General features: G+C 39.3%; 1 protein-coding gene across 4 annotated transcripts in view; it reads left to right on the forward strand.

Annotated features, from left to right (window-relative positions):
* Positions 1–21,661, forward strand: part of DLGAP1 (DLG associated protein 1) — an 876,465-nt gene that overhangs the window by 286,830 nt on the left and 567,974 nt on the right. For all 4 annotated transcript variants that reach the window (XM_082258776.1, XM_082258777.1, XM_082258774.1 and 1 more), the window contains one exon: positions 11,590–11,666. The gene's annotated coding sequence lies outside the window, so the exon portion shown is untranslated. The remainder of the gene's footprint in view (positions 1–11,589; positions 11,667–21,661) is intronic.

Below are 21,661 nucleotides of genomic sequence, written 5' to 3' on the forward strand. Positions count from 1 at the left end.
TCTCCTGTGCAGTCCACTGAAATATTTGAATTTTAATAAAATAGAAGAATCACACGAGGTGTACTCACCCAAAGGCATGCAGCCAAAAAGCATGGGATTTGATTGTCTGCTGCTATTGAAAGCACCAATAGAAAGTCCCAATTACAGGAACCCAATTATAATAAGTTTGCAAAGAGCAGGATTTCTGGATTGGTCAATGAGTAGGATATTAAATAAATAGTAAATGATGCTATTGTGCAGAAACTTCAATATATTTAGTAGATTTTGTACATGTAGAAGAACTTCAGTTACTAGCGGAAGAGAATGACAAAACCAAAGCAAGTCTGTAAAAGAATAATTCTAGACAGTCCAATGACTTCTTCAGTTTAGTGCAAAGTAAAACGACATTTGTGTCTTATAAAAGTTTTCACAAATTTTTCTAATTGGATTCTATTCTAAAAGTGTGCGAATCCTGGGTAAAAGTTTTGTGAACTATTGGGAATAAACAAGAAACGTGCTTTTGCTGACTCATTTTGTGCTGTTCTCACCTTAAGGGTCAGTTCACACAGTAGTGATGGCAGACATTGCATGTGATTGACGCCGCACTGCTGTGCAAATCACATGCGATGTCTGTGCGATGCAAATCTGTCTGGCTGAATTTTCATTGCATTCAGACCAAACTTGTGCAGGACTCTTTTTTTGGTCTGAACCAGAATCAAATCGCACAGTTCGCACTGCGATATGTGAACTGATCTGGGGGTGTCATTAACTTTGTATTGACACTCCCAGCGATTCAAATATAGCAGTGTAAATTGCTTGCGAGTTGGGTGTGATATGGGAACCCACAGTGGATTTGCAGGGTTCCCGCATCACACCAATGTGAACTGAGCCTTAAGCCCAATTGAAGTCTCACACATTTTTAACTTTTTATAGTCATGTTTCCCTAGCATGTTATCATTTTTGACTGATAGGGGGAGATTTGCTAAAACTAGCGCATACAGATAATAGTGCAGCTGTGCATAGTAACTGATCTGCTTCCAGGTTTTATTGCCAAAGCTTAATTGAACAAGTAAGGTCCCTTTGACACAGGGCAGAATTCATCCATGTGGATCTGCCTGCTCAGCGAGGAATCTCTCCAGTGATCTGCGCTGGTCAGGCAGATGACAGGTCCGTGTCTACTCCGCTATGAAGAGCAGACACGGACACAGCCCGCTGTTCTCCATGGGGTGGTCAGATGGAAATGGACTGCATGTCTGTTTCCATGCAGTTGTCATCCGATCAAATCCTTTGGAAGGATGGCGAACATATCCCCATCTGTCTGTTTTTAGCGCACCGGATCAGATACATTAGACACATGTCCGCTGACACTTGCCACCCTATAGAGAACAATGGGTAGTCCGATCGGGTCCGCCTAAAAAACACAGGTGAATCTGTTTGGTCCATTGGTGTGAAAGGGGCCTTTAAAGCTGATTAGTTATTATGCACAGTGGCACCAGATTGTGTGTGTGTGCCAGTTTTAGTAAATCTCTCCCATAATGCCTTGGAAAGGATTAAAATTCCCTTTTTCTTTTAATGAAGTTGCTGTTTTTTGTACTTTTCTCCAGTGCTTTGCACTGGCAGCGCCGAGTAGCGTGTTTGCCTTTCTCAAACTTTTCACAGCTTGTAACTAATCTCCTTCAGTCTTTTCCAGCCCCATCCTTCCCGCATGCACTTGCTCTCTTGTCAGCTGAGCATCATTGCTTTGAACCAGCATCTTGATGATGGACATTGCCTGCTCAATATGTTAGCAAGGCTGATTGTAGCCTCCACCAAGGGCGCATGTGACAAGGTGACAGGACTAGAGTACATTTTTGGAAAACTGTTGTCACCCGATAATAGGAGGTGCCTAAACAAGGCATTCATGGTAGGCATACCAGAGATGAAAGCTCAGATTCAAAAATATCTTTAGAAACTACAATTAACACATTCAAGCTTTTTTAAGATTTTAGTGTTTGGGTTAATGCATACTTGAAATCTGTTTCAGTTGACAAAGCTAAAACATTGGTGTTGATTTATTAATGGAAAATAAACTGTACACTCGGCAAATGCAGTTGCACTCATTTCCTTAGTAGATGTAAATGTGATAAATCTTCACCTTGTAAAGAATTCCCAATCAGGTGCAAGGAAAATGTAAAAAAAACATTTTTCCTTGTACATGATTGGATGATAGAAATCAGCAGATCATCACCACAATTTATAAGCTCTGGGGAAAATGAGTGCAACTGCATTTGCAAAGTGTACACTCTATTGGCCTTTGGTAAATTCACCCTCATGTGTAATGAATGTTTAGGAGACGTTTAGAAAGTGCAACAGTTGGAAAAATATCACTTCATTATCGAATTTCGAAAATGCATTTTAAAACATTATGTCAACAAACTAATTCCTTTAGCACTGAGTAACAGAATGTTTCATGATCGATATTTTTCAGACATGTTTAAAAATAGCATCCCTGTCATGCAATTAAATCCCAGTCTTGTTGCCGAGGCTCTTATCGGTCTTTTACATCCTGGAGGTTTTGTGGTATTCGATGAACAGAGGATGCCACTGGCAACAATGACGTACATCTCCAGCATTATTTTAGGAAATCCATTCTCTGTTCTCTGCAACAGGGAAGAAGCAGTTCTTTTATGATTCACATAGCTAGAGCGATCTGGAAAAAACATACCCAACATAAGCACACACATGGCATCTAATCCCTGCATGCTGGCTGTTTAGAACAGCACAATGTCAATTAACAGTGCTTAATTAAAATGGATATTATTATTTCCTGTTCTGTATCTTAATTATATTCGCAGCTACATCACCAAACAATTCTATAGAATTTAGAAAAAAGCCAGTATATTTGTTTCTTTGCTAAATCCAATTAATGATAATATACATTTACTGGATATGTGATGTCTTGAAAAATCATTATAAGACCTCCTGATTCTGCTGCTTCTATCTTATCTGTGATGGGACTTGTTCTAAAGAAATGTTCAATTTTCTTATACAAATTTCCTTCAGATTTAGGGCCTGCCAAATTGGATACAATTGAAAGTTGTTTCATTTTGACCTCATATTATAGGGTTTTTGGTAAATATAAAGGAAAATTGTACAGGACAATTGAACATGTATGGCCATCCTAACCATGCAGTATACTAATTCATTTATTGGTAATCTGGTCAATTTCATATATTAAGATTGGCAGTGCCTGAACCAATTCTACGCCTTTTATAATGCTGTAGAGCACTATAACATTCACATGGGCTACAACAGCTTTACTTATACGTTGGACACATTTTTTATTTATTCCTAAAGTAATAAAATCCAGAACTTTTTTTGCATGTAATTGCACAACCATTTTCTGGTAATGTTGTATTAAAGTGAACCTGACCAGCTGTCTCCATCATATTTTTGGCCATCCTATCAATTACTGTCCAAGTACACTTATTTGCCGTGTATAGGAAAAAAGGTCTATATCTTGCTTTATGCAATAAAGAGCAGCTCTTTGCAGTACCCTAAATTCTCTCTTCTATTTCAATCCAAATAGTGTGAAGAAAAAAAAGTACTTTGTATATCTCGGTGCCGACTATTGGATATTTTTCACCTGTAGAGCCCAACAGTAATGCAGTTCAAGCGCCTTATCAGTATTTCCCTTCCAAACAATCTTTGTGTTGATAGGGAACTGCCTTGGATATCCTAGACCCAGTATTTTTTGTTTATGACGTATTTTAAGAAAAAGCTAATTTACTGTTTTCTATGCTTTAAAACAAAAGGGGCTGTTTTATTAGATCTCAAACAATATATACTGTAGACTGTATATTGATATTAGCAACCAGTAGCAATCGGTTTTTAGCTTTGTTTCCCTGACTTAATGGAAAAATGAAACCTATAACCTGATTGGTGGCTATGCTCAACATTGTTTTGGGGATTTGATTTTAATAGGCAAGACAGTTTTCCTGTCAGTTATCTCATTAATAGACAATTATAACTGGCATTTTGTACGCCATGGGACTGATTTACTAAAACTGGAGGATGCAAAATCTGGTGCAGCTCTGCCTAGAAACCAATCAGCTTCCAGCTTTTCTTGTCAAAGCTTAATTGAACAAGCTGAAGTTAGAAGCTGATTGGCTACCATGCACAGCTGCATGAGATTTTGCACTCTCCAGTTTTAGTAAATCAACCCCAATGGCTTGTAACAGTGGAGGAGGAGTTTGTAAATGGATCTGCATTTAATGTAAATACAATGTAAAAATGTTACTTTTCCCAAGATACGCAAACCTAAGAATATTCTCAGTAGCTCTTTTAATAACAATAAGTTGACAAACTCTAAAAAAAAGTTTAAAGGACTACTCATCTAAATAGATTCATTTTATAAAATCAAAAAATATTATCTTGTCTAGCATGCTTGATCTTGTTTACTATAACTTACTGTTATTGCAACTATAATAGTAACTCTCTTCTAGGGTAGAGGTAGGTATCCATCCCTGAGCAGCCAGTGCTTTTCTCTCTGATGCTGCAGCATAGGGGCAAGCCTCAATGTCCACACATATAATGTGAGACTGCTGGGCAGAGTGGTGAAGAGAAAAGGTTTTGGGGAACTGTTCATACAGCATGGTGGAAGCCTGCTAAGGCAAGGAATGAGGAAGTACTATGGCTTATTCCTCCACTTCTAGACATGACAAGCATATAGCTCTTGCTGTGTGAGTAGTGGCCACTCCAGTGGGGGGGCTCCAACAAAAAGTTTTTTGCTGCTTGGAGTTGGGCGTCATGGTGTAGAAGTAAGAGTTGTGATGAGACAGGATCCCTGTGACATCATTGACCATCATTGACCTAATATGGCCATGTCCAAATGTGGTCAATGACGCCACCTGTAAGACCCTTTATTTGTAGCAGTATTGTAGCATTTGGGGCGAGCAGTCGGAGGGGTTTCAGAGATCAAATTAGACCTGATGACATAATTTCTTCACACACACAGCATCAAAGTTATCACCTTTGAACTGAGGCAAGTCATAGCAATGAAATGCATTTTCTTTGGTGGAATAAAGAAGGTTGATTTTAACTAAAGCGGACAACTCTGACATCACCTCTAAACATATAACATTAATGTTATCACTCGTGAACTGAGGATGTGGCAAGTTATAGCCCCAAAACCTGCTGTATTTAGTGAAATATTTTTGAAGTAAATTGAAATGTTGATGTTCACTAAAGTGGACAACTCTAACCCATTGTTAAACATTTAACTTTGGGCACCTCTATCAATCAGACTACTGATCTTTTATTTCAGCATACTCTTTTTATACTTACCAGTCATCGGGGTAAAATTGTGTCGACAGGCTGCTTTTTCTCTTTTTCTTATGGCAGGTAAGCTGACGTCAGGCTTCATGACTGGTGTGGGATCCATATAACTGGACAACTTGATTGATGATAGACGTACTTTGTGGGACTTTTTTTGGTGATATTTTTTTGTAATTGTCAAAAACCATAGGTGTGTGTCTTACTGTTTATATTTTTTTTGTATGTAGCACTGTCCCCATAGGGCTTGCTGTATGATGACTTGTTGGGCATCCTCTGATTACCAGCAGACAGTCACTTAGGGTACAGTTCACACATTCATCCTTACTCCCAATGGCTCATTACACAACAAACAGTGCAGGGGGTTGGTTTTTTGTATTTATTGTGGAACTTGGATGGGAGAAGGGAATAGTGGGATACTGCAACTGGAACTTTATACAGTTGATAAGGACAACTCTCACTTGGCCTCACCAGGTTGCTTGTGGTAGCAGTCACACTGCTTGACCATACCGCCACGTGTATGTAAAGGGTTAAGTCTCATTGCTCTTTCTCCAGCAATAGACTTGGTGAACTACATTATCTTCAGGATACTCTCTATCATCCCCTTTACTGACACCCGTTCACTGACTCCTCTAGCTGCAGGGATGACCCCCCTCAGGTCAAGCCCCTTGACACAGATCTGTACTCACTGTACGCAGAATCAGATCCTTCAAGTGTCTCCCTTCCAGTCAGCTTTACAGGACGCTCTGGGTTCAGTTCCTCTCTAGCTCTTTAGGCCCTCAGGTTGACCACCTGAGGCCGCATGGCAACTTGTACAGAGAAGGAGGCAGCCGCCCCCCCTCGGGACCTCATTTTCCAGCTAAAAGACCATGAGTATGATCCTGACATTTATTCAGTATCTCAGCATGCAAAAGGCACTTTTCTCTGCCAATCACCAGGGCTGTACTAAATGTCTGTGTGCCCATTTGTCAGGTTTCCTCCCACTGTCCAATATGCCTCCCAACTGGACCAGTGTGAAACACTTCAGACAAACTGAGTTTCACCTGAGCACATTGAGCAGACCTCACTAGCAGATCCTGCTCTCTGGTAGGCAGTAAACAATATAGATTTACCTGGTAATCCTTCTGTAAGCAGAAAGGATCGAAAGCAATACTCTCTATCTCTCTCTGTAGCACCTACATAGGGGAGTGCTACAGTACATGAAAATGAGTAGGGGTACTACTTACCCTTTACTAATTCACATTAGAGTGGTATCTAGGTGTCCCCTTAATTTTAAATGGGGCTTGCAGATTCTGATAAGGCCCCACCCGCAGACCCACTCAACCACCAGGCTAGGGTTTTAGGGAAGCAGCACTTGTCTTCTCAACATGGAGAGGTCATGTGGCCTTGTATGGTGCAGGAGGTGGGATGCACACTCGTCTCCTCCTTTCCTGGTCTCTCAGGCTGCATGCTTGGATTAGTAAGAGTGTGGATTTTGAAGGAACCCCATGTTTTTTTTTTGTGTGGCGTCTAGTGTGGAATTCAGGGGGGAACTCCATGTGGTTTTTTTTTTTTCACTTTTTGTTATTTGCATGTGGTCCGCCTTATAATTTACAGCAGACCTGAAGAGCTTGCCATGAATTTATGGGGGAAACCCCATGCTATTTCTTTTTTTTATTGCGTGGGATCCCAAACTAATATCTATACCAGACCCTTATCTAGGATCTGGTATAGATAAAGGGAATCCCCGGCCATATGCGTACAAAAACAAAAGTTAAAGTTGTCATTTACTGGCAATTTAAACAGCATTTTATTTTCCTTGTAAGCGTCAGTTCTGCTGTAGTAGTTTGTATACATCATACTGATGCCACAGGCAGATTAAGGGCATCCCCCAGGCATGGTATTTAAAGAAATGTTGCATTTTTAATGATTCAATTTAAGCATTATTGAAATTCCTGCTCCCTGGCAAATGGAATAAAGATATATATACACTACACATGTTGCCCTGGTAAAAGTAAACCCCATGCCTGTTAGCCTAGAAAATGGCTGGAACTGATTTTTAACCCCTTGGCACCGGCATAACACAAATATGTCCCACTGGACTGGGCTTTATAACATGGGGCCGCATATTTGCGTATCTCCCTTTGTGCTGGGAGCTCCGCAATGCATGCTCCCAGCAAGAGACCAGGTCTCACCGAGCACCTCGGGCCCTGTTCTAACAATCGGGGCTCAGAATGTCAGATTCCAGGTAACCTGATTGCTGAGACAGCCTCTGATTGGCTATCACAGTGATCAGTCACAGTGAAGCTTGCCCCTGTGTTTTCTGTCTCTGTAAATGGTCAAGGTCTGGGTCAAATTTGAAGGTCAAAGGTCAGGTCAGTATTTTTTGGAAAGGATTTTTTTTTTAATTAGTATCAGTATCAGTTAGTGTCAATGTGTTTTAGGTAGAATTACAAAAGCAAAATGCGTACTATTGTTTCTGGGCTGTACTATGGGTACAAACAACAACTAACATACATGTGTCTAGTATCGCTGCGATCGCCAGGAGCAGGAGAATTTATTTTGGGTTGTTTTTTGGTGGTAGGTTATGGTACTAGCAAGAAATACACAGTTACATTTTTAAAAAATATATTTTTTTAAATTATTTTGAGCCAGTTTTCCTTTGATAATAAAAAAAAATCAGGAGATATCCATTACCATTTATCACCAAATGAAAGCCCAATTTATCCTGAAAATAAAAACAAGGTATAATCCCCCTGGGTGCACAAAGTAGTTGTGATGATGTACACATATCAAAGTTGCAAAATTGAGCTTAGGCATTAAGATTTGTTTTACCCTTAGGCTCAAAGGAGTTCAAATTTGACTCCTGTTGACTTAAATTGAGTTTGGATTCTGCGTTTTTTTAATGTTTGACAAACAAATGTGTGTCAGCACCATGGATCACACTGTATACAGTTTTGTTTTTTTAAGCACTGTTACAAGTGCTGTTGAAAAAAGGAATCTTTGTGTGATCTGACAGATGTTTTGTAACCCTGATGATGCCTCTATAGACGAAATGTATTGAGATCTGGTTGCTGTCTGGAGGCTGGGGAGAACCATTGACGTTACTTCCTGCACCTCTGTGGAACGCAAGTGGGCCGGGGGACCGGTGCGAGCGGTGAGACCGAGACTGAGTACAGAGGTGTACAGTAAAGGGTATTCGAGTTGAGTTGCCGTTCTAGCAGTTGCTGTGGAAGAAATTCTGGAGGTTTTGTTGCTTATATCCATTTAAAGTGTTAGTGGTCCCTGGGACCTGGGGACTCTGGTGAGCGCAGTATTTATGTATTTCACGTGGTGGAGCACTTGATTTATGGGAAGAGAAGCACGTCCAATTTTCTACACTGGTTGTGGTCACAGAGATTGATGTGAAACACAGACTATCATTACTTTATTTGCAGTGGACTGTGATATTCAATTTTATTTCACTGACACTTTGTTGGTTTTATGTTTTTTTGTTCAGGTTCAGGTTCACTCATTTTTTTCTTCATGTTTATTTATTTATATTAAGAACGTATGTTTTTTCCATAACAGCACCTTACTTAACTATTTACCTAATTGTTTTTAAAGGGGCAGCAGTTATGTTGCAAGTTTATTACACATTTATAGGGTTGGAAAAAACGATTGGTAGAAATTGTTATATTTGTACCTAAGCACAACACATACATTTACTTTCTTGAGGTTTGATAGGATAAATTGGGACTTTAGATAGGAAATAAAGGGCATCAAGTTTATTGATGCCCCCCTAAATAATCTCTGCTCATTATAGTATATAGTTGAAGCTGATCTAGTCCTAACAGATTCCATCTTGAAAGCTCGCTCTAAAACTTTTCTAGGTAACTGCAACTGGAGTAAAGTCCTTGGCTATACTTACAGCATAAAACATATACTAGCTGGCATGGGAAGAAACATGACTCTATAGCATGACAGAGCCAGGTCTTGGCTGGCTTAGACCGCACATATAAGTTAAGACAAAAGTATGAACATTATATTGGATCATTTGATATAGTATACAATAGTTTTACATATACAGTAATACCTTGGATTATGAGCATAATTTGTTCCGGAAACATGCTTGTAATCCAAAGCACTCTTATATCAAAGCAAATTTCCCCATAAGAAATAATGGAAACTCAGATGATTCGTTCCACAACCATTTATTCATATGTCCTTCAGGTTATAGTCATATAAAAAGATCATAGCAATGTGATAGGTTGTGAAACCATAAAATGTCCATCCACAAATGGCAGCCTCCGCAAGAGGATTAGAAGCAAAATCCAGCAGGAACTACAGAGTATAAAATAGAAGAGAGGCGCATCTAAGTGTAGCAATATGGTTACATTTAATGAAGGTTCAACATTTAGCAACTCACATGGTTGATGATTAGAAAAAGGAACATCTAAGTATGCAGGCATCCGGGGTAAAGCTGTCCACATAGACCGGCCTACGCACCGCTGGCTCTCACCGCCATCAGTCTGCAGTGGTGACTGAGAAGACTACCCTGCAGCAGAGCGATCTGAAACGAGGCTTGAAGCACTCATGGAGCGCAGCGTGGAAGTGATGACATTGATGGCGGTGTGGAGGACGATGTATGTGGACAGCTTTACCTCAGTTGCCTGCAAACTTAGATGTACCTGTTTTAATCATCAACCATGTGAGTTGCTAAATGTTTTACCTTCATTAAATGTAACCATATTGCTACACTCAGAGTCACCTGGCATGACACTACTTGTGTATCAAGACATTGCTTATTTTATCAAACTTTATAAAAAAATTTAGCTTGTCTTACAAAACGCTCTCAAACCAAGCCTCTCAATCCAAGGTTTTACTGTAACTGATTCTAAAGTATTTCTTGCAGAATGATCAAAATTAGTTTGCACTGCTCTATGGACTCAATATACCACACAGGGGGCACAGGTGGCTTTTAAAAAGGAAATAAATGCAAAGCAACAGAATATGTACAGTTATAGTTATGTACAGTGAGCAAATGTTGAGTCAGGAGAAAAAAAAATTTGTAAAAGAACTAGGGATGCAGCCCTATTGTAATATAATGGGGAAAAAAAATAAGGTATTTGCTACCCGTTATGCAAGCCTCTAGTTATACATAAAATTAAAGTTCTGTTGCTTTATTGGGATTCATCTTTCTTTTCTATGAGGGGTATTCTTGTGTATTGAAAGGTGTTTTTGTAAGCATAATAATTATATGCTATATTTAAAATGAAAAGTTTGTGTAGACTGTGTTTCCATACTCAGTAGTTTAGATTTTATCCATAAAATTATTCAGAATTAATTTAGAATGCTATTTTAGGCTTACATGTTTCTAAACAGATGGTGAATGCGGTATTCAGATATCATGGCAACTGGAGCTGAGTATATTCCTGCTTTATCTACCTTAAAGTAAACCTGCCATAAGTAAAACGTTGGAGCTGCCATTGTTGACTTCCTTTCAAAAATGTTATTATCAAAATGAATCCTCTGGCCTCACTATTTTTTTTAAATCACTTAACCTGACTGAACAGAAAGGTCTGAGCAGATTCAGAAGATTTTGCTGTATACCTGTTCCAAATTAGTGACACAGTTTTAAAACAAGAGGATCATCATTACAGCCAGGAGAAGTGTATTTCCAGAAGAAATGGTCAGCGATGGCAGTCTCTAAAGCATTCTTAGTAGATACTTTTTAAAATGTGTTTAGAATTTGAAAGAGTGTGTAAGTTTTATGCATTTATTACACAATATTAAAGTGTATGAGTAGCCACATTTTTTGGTAGTTTTAGATGGAGTTGGTAAGGAATAGAATGTTTGTCAAGTTTTTATTGTTGTTACTTTGCAGAGATTTTCTGCAGAGATTTTCTTTTATCAGCACAACCGGTAAAACTGCAGCAAAAAAAGCTTACATGTTTCGGCAAACAACTTCAATCATAACATGATTAAAGCTGTTTGCCAAAACATGTAAGCTTCCCTTGTCGCAATTTTACTGGTTGTGCTAATAAAAGCTATGTTTTAACAAGGATATATGCCAGGCCTGTGCCTTTCTATCTTGCTATGGTGTGCTATATAAATATCTGTAATAAATACATGTTAAATACTTACAGCTACCAGCCAAAGGTAGCAGTTCAAGAGTTAAAAATGTTAAAGATAAAATATATTTTCGAATTAGTCGTTATAGATTATTGCCCTTTGCAGTATATTCTTTGCCATTTTAATAAAGACCTTTATATGTATTCACTCATATTACATTAGATAATTTGTTTAGTAACAGTTCTCTTTCCTCTACCATTTCAGAACGGCATAGCGTTACTGAGCATTCCTGCATATTTCATTTCACATCAGCCTAGTGACAATGAAGAACTGACAAAAAGGTATGATGTTCTTTACATTGTATTTTTTTTTTTTTTAATAATATGTATATTATTATATTGCAATTTAATAAAAAGTGAATTTTATTAGGTTTTTAAATGTATTTGTCTGTAAAATATATACTAATTCTGTACTGCTATACAGGGAGTGCAGAATTATTAGGCAAATTAGTATTTTTGAGGATTAATTTTATTATTGAACAACAACCATGTTCTCAATGAACCCAAAAAACTCATTAATATCAAAGCTGACTATTTTTGGAAGTAGTTTTTAGTTTGTTTTTAGTTTTAGCTATTTTAGGGGGATATCTGTGTGTGCAGGTGACTATTACTGTGCATAATTATTAGGGGACTTAACAAAAATCAAATATACAGTATACCCATTTCAATTATTTTTTTTTACCAGTGAAACCAATATAACATCTCAACATTCACAAATATACATTTGTGACATTCAAAAACAAAACAAAAACAAATCAGTGACCAATATAGCCACCTTTCTTTGCAAGGACACTCAAAAGCCTGCCATCCATGGATTCTGTCAGTGTTTTGATATGTTCACCATCAACATTGCATGCAGCAGCAACCACAGCCTCCCAGACACTGTTCAGAGAGGTGTACTGTTTTCCCTCCTTGTAAATCTCACATTTGATGATGGACCACAGGTTCTCAATGGGGTTCAGATCAGGTGAACAAGGAGGCCATGTCATTAGCTTTTCTTCTTTTATACCCTTTCTTGCCAGCCACGCTGTGGAGTACTTGGACACGTGTGATGGAGCATTGTGCTGCATGAAAATCATGTTTTTCTTGAAGGATGCAGACTTCTTCCTGTACCACTGCTTGAAGAAGGTGTCTTCCAGAAACTGGCAGTAGGACTGGGAGTTGAGCTTGACTCCATCCTCAACCCGAAAAGGCCCCACAAGCTCATCTTTGATGATACCAGCCCAAACCAGTACTCCACCTCCACCTTGCTGGCGTCTGAGTCAGACTGGAGCTCTCTGCCCTTTACCAATCCAGCCACGGACCCATCCATCTGGCCCATCAAGACTCACTCTCATTTCATCAGTCCATAAAACCTTTGAAAAATCAGTCTTGAGATATTTCTTGGCCCAGTCTTGACGTTTCAGCTTGTGTGTCTTGTTCAGTGGTGGTCGTCTTTCAGCCTTTCTTACCTTGGCCATGTCTCTGAGTATTGCACACCTTGTGCTTTTGGGCACTCCAGTGATGTTGCAGCTCTGAAATATGGCCAAACTGGTGGCAAGTGGCATCTTGGCAGCTGCACGCTTGACTTTTCTCAGTTCATGGGCTGTTATTTTGCGGCTTGGTTTTTCCACACGCTTCTTGCGACCCTGTTGACTATTTTGAATGAAATGCTTGATTGTTCGATGATCACGCTTCAGAAGCTTTGCAATTTTAAGAGTGCTGCATCCCTCTGCAAGCTATCTCACTATTTTTGACTTTTCTGAGCCTGTCAAGTCCTTCTTTTGACCCATTTTGCCCAAGGAAAGGAAGTTGCCTAATAATTATGCACACCTGATATAGGGTGTTGATGTCATTAGACCACACCCCTTCTCATTACAGAGATGCACATCACCTAATATGCTTAATTGGTAGTAGGCTTTCGAGCCTATACAGCTTGGAGTAAGACAACATGCATAAAGAGGATGATGTGGTCAAAATACTAATTTGCCTAATAATTCTGCACTCCCTATAAAGTTACTAGTATTAGCAGCTTCTTTCCCAAAATGTCTAGAAGAAAGATATTATTTATAAAATTCTGTGTTTGGCATTTATATATTTTAATGTGGTGTTTAAATTTTTTAATACTATATTGTATAGTTACACTACTAATTTTTATGTGCATTTTTAACTCAGCAGCAAAACATAAATAATCATTATTTAAAGTGGGCCTGTCAGCCATTTTTATATTTTTTAAGTAAACATTCTGTCTAAGGGCAGGCACCACTAGGGGCGAGCTTGCACATTTGTTATTCAAAAAAATTCCTTCCTGTGCTCCTATGATCCTGGTTTCCCTTGCTCAATGATGGTGCCCTTATTGCTCATATTGGCTGTTGGAGTAAAGAGGCTTTGTCAACATATTCTATCTTAGTTTAGCAGTGGCAGCTAGAAAGAAAACTATATCACTTGTACAATTTATAAACATCATATAGGTCACTTGAATCTAAGGGACATTGGCTGTGACACCTCTTCCTCCACAGTGACATTATTGAACTACTGGACAAAAGAGTAGTTCAGTAGCAACAGCAGCTAGACATCATTTGTACCGTTTATAAACATCAAATGCACTTCACTTCAAAATAAAAGACCTTAACCACCCCCCCACAAACCAAAATCAGCAAGAGCAGTTGCTGCTTTAGTGGCATGTTTAGTAACCTCACTGGGCAACTTAAAGTCAACTGTGCGGCTCTAGCTTCAATAAAGACCACAGTAAATATGACTGTACAGAAATCTAAGAAAGAACTAAAGCTGAAGAACTTAAAATGCACGTGTGCCTATACTATAAACAATAAAAGGATTCCCAAATAAAAGAAATAAATGCTGATAAATGCTCCCCGGGAGCTAGCCGTGCCATCATACATCGCGGACCGTTCTGCAGGCGGCCGTGATTTTTCTTAAAGAGCCACTGTTCTGCGTGTGTATTTCCCAGCTGATGTAAGTGTTTGCCTTTTTTTATTAAACGTTATTTTTAGGATAACGCACTATCAGCATTTATTTCCTTTATTTGGGAATCCTTTTATTTGTATTTCTGCTACTGATTCATCATGAGATCCACATGTATGAGGAGCGGACAGGTCCTGGAGAATTACATTTAGAGAGTTCAGTCTTTTCATCTCCGACCACGGATCATCTTCTTACCAGTTTAAAGCTCTAACATCTCTACTATCTGGTAAGAGTCCACCACTACTACTGGGTGTCACTGGTTCACTTCACTGCCACTGCGTGAGATATAAGTTATCACTTGATTTCATTTGCGGTAAGGGGCCAACCATATGCACAGGATTATTGTTTGAAGCACATCTTGTTTGAATTTTTTTTGTCCAAAACTTTTTATTAAAAGGTATATGCAGTACATGGTAATCAAAATAGATGTGTAGATCACAACATGGACAAGTTTGAAGCAAGTTAAACAACTCAATGCATACAATAAACAAATACTGGGGAAATAACACATCAGTAAGGAGAACAATAGGTGAGGGTAAGGCATCACAGTAATTCTACCAAAAGCACATTCGTCAACGTATGGTCACGGAAAGGGCAGTGTCCTTAAAGTCGTATAAGATTGGGATGTAAGATAGGCGATGTTTCCACCTTCTGGGCCAGGCCCCCAAACCCCGCCACCCCCTGAGGGGAACAAGCTGTGTCGGGGGATGGGGGACCGACACCGTAGTCGCATAGATCCCGGTCTTGGGTATTGCGAAGCAGGGACACAAGTCAATATGTTTAGTATCACGCAGTGACCACAGTGTGACAGGTGGGGAAACAGAACAGGAGATGGGGGAGGTGAGGGGGGGGGTGAGAGAGGAGGGAAGCTGGGAAAAGAGAAGAAGGGGAGGCAAAGATTGAGGGAAGAATGGGACGGGGGCAAGATGGAGGGTGGAAAGGTACAGGGATTAAGGGACGAAACCTAAGGTGGTATACAGAAGGGGTCTATCTATGCAAGGCGAAGCACAGTCAGGTATGGAAGTGGATGATTAAGCATTCAGTGTTTGAAATTCCGGTAGGGATTTGAAATGAATCCAAGGAGCCCATGTAGTGTAATTCTTATGGTAGGAGTCCTTGGCCATCTTGTTTGAATTTTTGATTATATCACATTACTACTTCATCACTAGTTTCTTCCATCACTCATTTCTTCAAGTTGAAGAAGTCAGCGTCTTTATTTATTTTAAAGAGACTTTATTCACATCACCAATTTTATTTGGTTATTTGTATTTGGAATCCTTATTTCATTTGCATCCGATTTATTATATGTTTGTTTATGTATACAATTTTTAGAAGCGCACTACCATTATCCACTCATTTATCACTTTAATGCCCATTGTCTGTATATCTTTTATGAGCAATGCACTTTAAATTTCAAAATTATATATTATAATGTAGAATAACACATTCCAGCAGAGCAGTGCTGAGAGTTTGTATGGGGTACAATCAATAGCTTGCTTATAAAGCTGCTCCAAGAGAAAAACTCGTGCTGAAAATGTAAGTTCCAGAGAGTATAGAGGCTATACACTAGGCTTGTCTGAATGCACAGAACCTATGGCCTTGAAAATATATTCCACTTTGTATTTTATAAGTGAAAAGTGGAAAATATTCACCCAGTTTATTACTCTTTGTTCAAATACCATGAGGTTTAACTAGCATTGGGTCTCAGTTTTTTGCCCCCCAGAACACTTTTAATGTGCTAACCTTTTTTACAGCTCCCAGAGCTGTCTGCATTTAACCACTTCCCGCCCGCCCTATTACAAATTGACGGCGGGAATGTGGTTGTGTTATCCTGACCGGACGTCATATGACGGCGGCAGGATAACACAGCTCTGGGCGCCCCCCGGGGGCGCGCAGAGCGGCGATCGGTGATGCGAGGTGTCAGTCTGACACCCTGCATCTCCGATCTCGGTAAAGAGCCTCTGACGGAGGCTCTTTACCATGTGATCAGCCGTGTCCAATCACGGCTGGTCACATAGTAAATAGGAACAGCCGTTGATCGGCTTTCCTTAGTTCGTGCCTGACAGGCACGAGTAAAGGAGCGCCGATCGGCGGCTCCCCTGACAGGGGGGGGGGGTCGGCACTGGTAATCAGATCATTGATTACCAGTGCAGACCCTCGGGGGGGATGCCACTAGATCCACCAGGGATGCCCACTATGACCCCAGGGATGCCCACTATGACCCCAGGGATGCCCACTATGGCCACCAGGGATGGCAATCAGGGCTCAGGGAGCCCCCCATTGCCCTCCCCATCAGTGATGCCCACCAGTGTCCTCCCTATCAGTGCTGCCCACAAGTGCCCATCATTGCCATCCTTTAGTGTCGCCCACCAGTGCCCATTATTGCCCACCAGTGCCGCCTATCAGTGCCCATTAGTGCCCATCAGTGCCGCCCGTCAGTGCCGCCCATCAGTGCCCATCAGTGCCCACCAGTGCCGCCTATCAGTGCCCAATAGTGCCCGTCAGTGCCACCTATCAGTGCCCATCAGTGCCACCTATCAGTGTCCATCAATGCCGCCTATCAGTGCCCAGCAGTGCCGCCTATCAGTGCCCACCAATGCTGCATATCTGTGCTACCTATCAGTGCCACATATCAGTGCCTATCAGTGCCGCATATCAGTGCCGCCTATCAGTGCCGCCTATCAGTGCCACCCCATCAGTGCCTCCTCATCAGTGCCTCCTCTTCAGTGCCTGTCAGTGCAGTCTCATCAGTGCTCATCAGTGCAGGAAAAAACGTATTTATTTACAAAATTGTATAACATAAACAAAAAAACTTTTTTTTTTTTCAAACTTTTCGGTCTTTTTTTATTTGTTTAGCAAAAAGTAAAAATCGCACAGGTGATCAAATACCACCAAAAGAAAGCTCTATTTGTGGGGGGAAAATGACATAAATTTGGTTTAGGTACAGTGTTGCATGACCGCGCAATTGTCATTCAAAATGCAACAGCGCTAAAAGGGGAAAATTGGCCTCGGCAGGAAGGGAGGGAAGTGCCCTGTATTGAAGTGGTTAAAGTAACTTCCAGGAACATTTTGCTGTTAGTTTGATATAATTAAACCCATCACAGACCTACACAACCCTGTATTATCCAATATATAAGTAAAAGCTTAGAACTAATGACTTGCAAAAAATAATTCCATGGTGAAGCTGGTTAGTTTTGAAAACTGTGGACATTTTACAGGGACACTATTTTTTGCAGTGACACATTATCAAACTCTAGGAGTATTCCTAGACATCAAGAAAATTGTGAATCATGAGTTCTGTGTACCTTCTTTTTTATAAATAAAAAAGGTCTACTCCTGATGAATTGAACATTTTGCTAATAGTGTTCTCACTGAAGGCCTACAAAAAATAGACAATTATACAATGATTTTTTTTTTTTTTTAATTAGATTTTATGTAATCATTTACCTTGATTTGATTTTACTAAATGCATCTTGATGCACAAGCCTCAAATTAAAATGTTACATTTTAGCACCTTTCAAAGTCATTGTGAGTTATCAAACCATGTACATGTAATGTAAGATTGTGGCTGAGACTGTAATGGAATTATTACGCTAAGGAATCTAGGTCATTTTGAAAGTTTTCATGGAACATGACATAACTAATTTTACTCTAAAACAATGCTTTTTAATCCCTTCTAACGGCAGGGCTACAGTAGACTATGCCAACATCTTTTACTGTACAATACATTTCTTTAAAAAGTAATACGCAATATATTTAAATAAGGTGGAATTATTAGCTTTTCTTTTCTTCTTGCAGTACTTACACCTACTCAGAACCTCTCGCTTCTGTAAAATAGCTATATTTGGCCATATGAATTTTCCCCTGCTGGTGAAGCTAGCTCATAGGGTTCACAGACAAAGCCAGCTAAAAGTTCACTTTGCATTTTAAAGGCAACTATTTACCAGCCAAGGTAGTCAAATGGGTCATACAAGCTCTATACCAGCATGTTGGAACATTTTGTGCTTTTGATGTGAAAATATAAATGTATCAACTGCCACATTGCATAGTTCAGGCTTTAAATACCTTATAAAAAAAATGTTCGGGAGATAGACAAAAAAACACAGTGACCGCCAGGCATGCTTTTTCTAGATTAATTAGATTGACATTCTCTTTATTTATTTATTTATTTAAATACCATTTGTTTTGTAAAGTGCATTTATTGTTAGATTTTTCAATGCATCTTACAGTTCATTGAAGATTTAAAGTTGTGTTGGAGGAATTTCCTATATATCTTCTGTCCTGACTGGGGACACAGAAGGCAATCTAAACCTAACATAGGCTCTAACCCTTCCCACTCTATCCAAAACTTAACAAAGTCTGGTTTTGGTCTTTAAAGTATAACTAAACCCAATCATTAAAAGCTCATCATCATGTGAAAAGAAATTCCCTATTCACATTCAATACCCAATCATGCGCAGATTTAATAGTAAGCAAAAATGTTCTTTCCATGTGAATGGATAGTTGAAGTGAATTGTCACATGATTTATTGTGATACTATTATAGGCATATTATTTTAACTGATATGTATGCTCCTTCAGCATTCAATTTATTAAGTGAAATTTCTTAACTCCTTCGTAAATCCACTTAAATGTCTCCATACAAAGGCAGATCCATCCTCTTAATTTAATGCTGGCCATACACTATACGAAAAATTGTTCAAACTAATTTTCGAAAAAAGGAACACTCGGCCGTGAGAGAAAACAATAGTGCCATCATGTAATGACCGATAAATCATTCAATGGACATAAACAAATCATTGTTTTTGTTTTTTTACATATACCTAGTGCAAACAATTTGGCTGAGAAACACATTACCTTTCAATTTATTGTTCGTTCGGCAGAAAATGTCCAAACTTGTGCTTTGTTTTTTTAGCTCAAAAACGTCACAACCGATTACCGATTTGTACCCATTAACTGGTCGAAAAAGAAACACACTGTCCAAATGACTGAATTCAGGCCAATTTTGCGTATAGTGTATGGCCAGCATGAGTGTATGTATAGCTGTGTATGTATAGCCAATAGTTTTTTGTTTTGTTTTGAATAGGGTAGGGAAGCATCCCCTGTCACATTTTTATTGCTTTCTTTGTCCCTGCTGAGGAGATCCAGACCTTACTTGTTCTAGTGACCATTGTCACCAAAAATGAATGTGATGGGAAGTCTAAAATTTATTGTTACTACCAGAACAAGAGCTAAAGAGAAATAGTCCAATGGTGACACTTGTTCCCGGAATAACTGTCTAAAAGATGCAGTATTCAGACCATAAAGCAAGCAGAGCTTGTGTAATAAAAATTCTGGGATTCGCTGCTGCCACGTACAGCTGCCCATTGAGATGCAAGCCCAAGACAACTGGAGAGAAAAGCAGGAAAAGCCCCCAGGGGTTTTTGAGCAGCAAATATAGGCGAGACTATAGGTGTATAAAAAATTGCATCTTTATTGAAAAATTGATAAAATCAAATTAAAAATTCAAAAGCGTAAGCTATGAGCTCTGGTTACAGCAAGACATACAATAGTCGTACATTGCTAAAGAGCAAAAATCAAATCACAATTACAGATCATCACACATTGATAGAGGACCCAATGCGTTTCGACCTGTACAGTAAGGTCTTCCTCAGGGGCGTATGTGATGTCGATGAAAAACGTTACACAGTTAGAGAACACATAATAATATTACATCAGATATACTGACATCATGCGAATGTAAATAATCATACAAACATGAAGCTTTACCCAATCAATGATGACTATCTAGTGACCAGAGAGCATTTTCATGGTTGCAGGAACTTCCCCAGAGATAGGGAGGGTTTTCATACTCCTACAGAGGTGGACACGGACACGCACTGGACTACAAGGAGCCACACAAGAGGCCCGCCATGTCGGAACATGGCACCCGTCTGTAAAATAAGTTGTCAAATAAATGAAGCTTGTGTCAGAATGGTAGGAGGTATATGCTATGCAAGTAAAATATTGGAAGACTGGTATGGGGGAAGAAATAAAGGGAGAAAAAGAAAAAAGAAAAGAAAAGGGAAAGAGGACAGAAAAGAAAGAGGGAGGGGAGGTCCTCTTTCCCTTTTATTTTCTTTTTTCTTTTTCTCCTTTTCTCCCTTTATTTCTTCCCCCATACCAGTCTTCCAATATTTTACTCACGTAGCATATACCTCCTACCATTCTGACACAAGCTTCATTTATTTGACAACTGTTTTTACAGACGGGTGCCCTGTCCCGACATCGCGGGCCTATTGTGTGGCTCCTTGTAGTCCAGTGCGTGTACGTGTCCATCTATGTAGGAGTATGAAAACCTTCCCTATCTCTGGGGAAGTTCCTGCAACCATGAAAATGCTCTCTGGTCACTAGATAGTCATCATTGATTGGGTAAAGCTTCATGTTTGTATGTTTACTTACATTCACATAATGTCAGTATATCTGATGTAATATTATTATGTGTTCTCTAATTGTGTAACATTTTTCATAGACATCACATACCCCCCTGAGGAAGACTCTACTGTACAGGTCGAAACGCGTTGGAGTCCTCTATCAATGTGTGATGATCTGTAATTGTGACTTGATTTCTGCTCTTTAGCAAAATATGACTATTGTATGTCTCTCTGTAACCAGAGCTCATAGCTTAGGCTTTTGAATTTTTAATTTGATTTTATCAATTTTTCAATAAATGTATTTATTTTTTATACACCTATAGTCTCGCCTATATTTGCTGCTCAAAAACCCCTAGGGGCTTTTCCTGCTTTTCTCTCCAGTTGTATTGGGATGTGCAGCCTCTCCATTTATTGTTTTGTCCCTTCTTAATGTAAAAGATACCTACCCAATTTTAATGAACGGTGTCTTATATAATCATATTTGCGTAATCAGACAATATGTACATAAAAAAATAACTCATCTGCAATTATATGACTAAAATTTCTCTTCACTGCAATGGACATCAAGGCAGTTCAAATTAAATCTAATAAGGGATAAATATGCAGGCTACTATTCTGACTACTATTATGACTTTCTTCTAAAAATACTAGGTGACTGACTGGCTCTGGCTTTAAAGTGATTGCAAAGTTTTGTTTTTTTTTTAAAAACGCAAACATGTTATACTTGCCTCCTCTGTGCAGTTGGTTTTGCACAGAGCAGCCCGGATCCTCCTCTTTTCAGATTCCTCTTCAGCTCTCCTGGCCCCTCCCTCTTGTTGAGTGCCCCTAGAGCAAGTAGCTTGCTATGGGGGCACCCGAGCCAAGTTACAGCTCTGTATATCCATTCAGACACAGAACTGCGGTT

Source organism: Pelophylax lessonae, assembly GCF_965119305.1.
Source record: "Pelophylax lessonae genome assembly, chromosome: 5".
NCBI classification, from domain to species: Eukaryota; Metazoa; Chordata; class Amphibia; order Anura; family Ranidae; genus Pelophylax; species Pelophylax lessonae.